Below are 5,201 nucleotides of genomic sequence, written 5' to 3' on the forward strand. Positions count from 1 at the left end.
TGTCTACCTGTGGGCATGAACACAACATCCATAAAGAAAAGGACATCAGTACGAACAATGTACTGAGTATGTAAGGCATGTACAATTACATAATGAAGATATAAAGAAACATAAAGCTGGGAGCAAACCTGCAACTGAATGCCTCTTAAGGCGGAGTCATGCATGCTAACTTTTATAATAAAGGTAAAATCATATCATACATATATATATATATATATATATATATATATATATATATATACCGACCATATAGGTACGGTGTGATCATCATTAGCCCGCGTCCGGGGTAAGCTGCCCACTGCAGTGGTGTGTCTGCCCCGCCATGTAGGCACGGTGTAATCATACATAAAAATACATAAGCATGTATAGGAGTCCAAGTAAAATCTATCATTCTATCGGAGTGACATAAGGTCGGTACCCTCCGATCATGTTGTGGGATAGTCATGATCGTCATATCTCACCTTGAAGGAACTAGCAGCAAGAGGTGAGACTAACAACAAGGAGTAACATCAATGAAATCATAAGGATAGGAATATCGGGCTCATCATAGCATCATCATTATCATCATCACTATCATGCAACACATCTCATCTCTACTTCATAAGAAGCTCTTAAAATCATTAACTTCCCTCTTTTAGAGTGTAAGAAGATCATGGAAATATAGAGAAGAAATCACAATATAAGAGTCATGCCTTTGAAAGAAGGGGACTAGCCTCACATACCTTTACGCCTCTTTAACTTTATCGATTAAACGTTTCCCTCCAATGTTCATGATTCTACATTCAAGAGAATTCGTACTAAGGTTAGATAATCGGAAACATGCTTAAGCTTAAGCTAAAGCTAATGAAAATTGGGCAACATCTCCTTTGTTTCTACAACTTTCTCCATATAATATAACAACTCCCAAACGTCAACAACAACACCCATAATATCATATTCAATAAACTTCATCGAGCTAAACGTTATTCAATTCTCAAAATTCCCTCTCAAAGTCGTCCATAACCATAGCTATAATATGACATCACATTCATCCTCATATAATGCTTCTTTAACATCATTTATAACAAGGTTATACTCCTAACATGCCAAGAACTATGATTCAAGTCAAGTTACTATTTAAGAATACCGCTATTTTCACATTTGAGCTTCATATTCTACTTTCTTCCCCAATCCAAGTCATTCAACCATTCAATATTATTAGTAACCAGAAATGATCATAAAACTCACCTTTGATTATGTAGGAATGGGCTTTGGATGAAAATACTTCACTTGGAGAAAACCTTACTTCAACTCCAAAGAGATTCTTGACTTCTAGCAACCCTAGTTAGCATCCTTGCACTTGACTCCACTAATTATTGGTGTTTAATCTTGGATTCACCTTGAGTTCATGTTGATGAAATGTATGGAATGTTCTAGAGCTATTGAGAGAAGTGGAGAAGATGGGAAATGAAAAATAATAACTTGGATCACATATTTATACTTGAAAAAAGAGCTGCCCCGATCATGTTATACGGACACTTATACGGTCCGTATAACTTTATACGGTCCGTATAAGTGACCGTATTTCACCATTAGGAATTTTCCCTTCCTGTTAAGGTTATACGAACCCTTATACGGACTGTATAAAGTTATACGGACCGTATAAGTGGTCGTATAACTCCATTTTTTCGAAATTGTTCTCGTCGATTCGTTCGATCTCCAATCCTTATGGAACCTTCTTAGAACTTGTTTAACACTTTATTAACAATCTAAAGAGAATTATAAATCTTCCTCAAGACACTATTAAATCAACATTAGCTCTGTGCTTTGTAAAATCCTTCCAAAACACGACTTATACCTTGCCTTCCTCAACGAACTTCCTCCTCTTGCCTCAAATGTCTTTGGAATTTTAATTAGAATCACTAAGTAACCTTTCTTACTTGTAGGGACATTGTATACATCTCGCCCTGCATTAGTCTATCTACCACATCATGACATGAAATTTTCGGAGGTGTAACAGTGGGGGCAGCACATTTCTGCTTTCAGGTACATTTTCTTCAGCTCCAATTCTCATTTTGCTACTCTTTGCTCTTTGCTTTATTTTGCTGCCTACAAATTGGGGGGACAAACACCAAATGGTTTCCCCCCTTTGTCTCCTTCCCCTTTTTCCTTTTTCTTTCTCTTCCACAATTTATTCAATTTTGATCCAAATTTCTTCATCTTCACACCGCTTTATTCGTACATAATAAAATTATAGTATTAAGCACAAATCAATATATTTTTGTATTCAAGAGACAATTAAAAGTATTAAAATGTGAGGCAACAATGGCTAAATATATGCAATTTATGTCTGAACATCACCCCGTCATGGCCCTCCAGTTAGGTCGTGACACACTCTCCTCCACACCACCGTGGAACCACCACAGAAGAGGTAAAACCCTTCCTCTCTCTTATTTTTTCTGATTTTGTGGTAAAAAATGAGTACAAATCCATTAATGGGATTTATCCCTACCAATTTGAATCCTTGGTTCCCATTGGTTTATACAGTACCAACAGGATTCACCAAGAATCCATCAAATCTGACCCTTCATGTAATTTTAGTTTAAATCACGACCATTGATTGTTAATGGAAAGGTTTATCCCCAGAATTTGTGAAACAGTCCCACATCGAATTGGGCTAGGGTTTTCTCAGAATTGGGGTTCTATATAAAGAACCCCCAATTCACAATACACTCACACAAGTCTGAAATCACAGCCAAAAAAAAAAAAAACAACAACTTGGTATACCTAGGGATCTAGCATATTTACTTGGCACCTTTAACTTACCAAGTTTTTTTTAGTTAAAAATTTTAATCTCTTTTTGTTTTGTAGCTGAGCTTTGGGGCTAAGGAGCAAAAGGATCTCCAAATTCCATCTCGATCTAGGCTGCACGTAAAAAAGGTAAATACTCTTCCTTTTGTTATTTTTATTGTAGTTATTTATCTGTGTTTATTTGGTTTAATTGTTGTTTGATTAGTTTAGTATGCCTTTGTTTAGTTTAGTTTAGTTTAGCATTAACTGTTTAGGTATTTTGGTTCCATAATCACATGTGTTAGGTTTGCTATAGACTTGTTGTATATGCCAGTTCGTTTTAAGTCCATATGTAGCCATTGTTTGATTAAGCATGACTTGATCAGTTAAGTTAATCATTGACATGTTTATAGACCTGTTTAGTTTGAGTGTTGTTAAACCATGTGTCTATTAGATACTAGTTAGTTGCTTGTTAAAGTGTTGTTCATGTTAGGTTCTGCTTAATCATGTATTCTCATGTGACTCGGTCATGTTTAAACCTTTGATTATTCACATGCCTATCAGTTTAAACCTACGTCTACCTACACATGTAACTGTTCTAATTTGTTTTTGTCGTATATGTGTTGGAATGTTCATCAGATTGGTAGCTTTGTATACTTTGTCTGGTGTAACTCATCATTTACATGTTGGATAATTTAGACATTGGTATAATGACATGCTTAAAAATCTATTTGCTATGTGATTCATTCTTTAAGGATTCATGAGAGGTCTTAGACCTAACAAAATGCTTAAGTGAGTTTCAAATTGAGGACATGAGCACCAACCAGGTTTTAACAAGAGGCCAAAAGTAGGTCTAAAACCAGTTAAATAGTGATTTTACCTATAAGAGGAACTAAAAAAATGTTTGTTTAAGACCTGAACAGGAGTGTTTGACCTGTATTATCTAGTTCAGCAAGATAACTACACTATATTAGTTGATAATGAGTTTAGTCTATCCTGGTCTATCACTAAACATTTTCTAAGTGTGATGTCTTATTAATATAAAGTTCTTATGGTCCATGGTGCATGTGTGATGGTCTGAAAGCCTGAGTTGTGTATGTATGTTGGATTAGTTGCTTGGCACTTATGAAAACTAGTTTGAAGCTCCTGTGTAAGTAAGAAATATGCCTTTGTATGACCAATTATGTCCTGTGCTTCTCCCTTTACATAAAGATAGCCTATATATGCTGCAAGTGTCCACATTTGAATAAGCCATCCTATTTTTAGTGAAATCAAGCCTGTCTGTCTGTTTGTTTGTTGGTTTGAAAAATAGTTTAAACCTTTTGGATGTGAAATAATGTTGAGATAGCATAAGTGACCCTGCCTTGTCTTGTTAATCTTTTTGAGACACTATGTGTATATCTCAAGTCTAGTATGATGGTTTGAATGGTTGAATTTTCCCATATCTTGTGTAGCTGTTCATGAATATTGTTTGCTTATGTAAATGCAATTGGTAAGGGCCTATTTCAGTTTATATGTATGTTGGGCTTTACCCTGCGTGTATTTAATCTAGGCCCATCTGAATTTGCTTTCAACTCTTGGGTTTTTCCTCTTTATTTTTCTATTATCATTCCATGATAAACATTAATCCTCCTATAATTGCATATGTAATTTATTTGTATATAGTTTGTACTTAAGTTTTATTCAAATTAGTGATTAAGTCTAGGTGCTCTCTAACCGTGTTTTTCCTTTTCCCCTCCTCCTTTGCATGATGTCATATGGCCGGGCCATTTGGGCCATTTGCTACGAAACCAGCGTTGGGCCAAAGGTCCAACAGTCTTCTTTAATCGAGTCCATTGAAGAATAGACAATGTTGAAGGCCCAACCATGGGTGAAAATAGAACCTGGTGGGCTTAGGTAGGCCCACCAGCCTAACCCTTCTCTTCATTCTTACATATATTCATGTATATTTGTATGTATAATAGTTGTATTTGTAAACAACGTTGATATTATTATTATTGAAACCCAAATGCATTAGAAGCCTAGGAAACTCATGTAGTTGGTTAAACATTTTCCAAAACCATTTTCAAAGTTAAACATGGCTTATGCATGCAATCAGAAAATATTGGATTCTTACAAAATGCTTCAAAGTATTAAGTTGATGAAGTAAACGATATGAATGAAATTTGGACTGAAAAAAATAGATTTGGGCCGTATGCCCCCTCTTACAGAAAAATTGAAATGAGAATGGACTGTTTTGGGCATCAAGGCCTCTTAAGAGAAAAACTGAATAGGAACCATCTTGGATTTTGACAAATTGGACTTAAGTTTATTTTGGGCGTGATTTATAAAACTTGGGCTAATATTGGATGAGTCAAATAGACCAACCTGTTCTTTTCTGAAAAATAAAGTATGAAAACGGGTTTCTTTTTGTATAACTTAAGGTTATTTTC

General features: G+C 35.2%; 1 long non-coding RNA gene across 1 annotated transcript; it reads left to right on the forward strand.

The window, feature by feature from the left end:
• Window positions 1-228: 228 nt before the first annotated feature.
• LOC132054030 (uncharacterized) lies at window positions 229-4,798 on the forward strand. Its single transcript, XR_009414220.1, has 2 exons — window positions 229-2,025; window positions 2,851-4,798. It is a non-coding gene; the product is annotated as an uncharacterized LOC132054030 (long non-coding RNA).
• The last annotated feature ends 403 nt before the right edge of the window (window positions 4,799-5,201 follow it).

The sequence above is a fragment of the Lycium ferocissimum genome, chromosome 1, assembly GCF_029784015.1.
Source record: "Lycium ferocissimum isolate CSIRO_LF1 chromosome 1, AGI_CSIRO_Lferr_CH_V1, whole genome shotgun sequence".
Lineage (NCBI taxonomy): Eukaryota > Viridiplantae > Streptophyta > Magnoliopsida > Solanales > Solanaceae > Lycium > Lycium ferocissimum.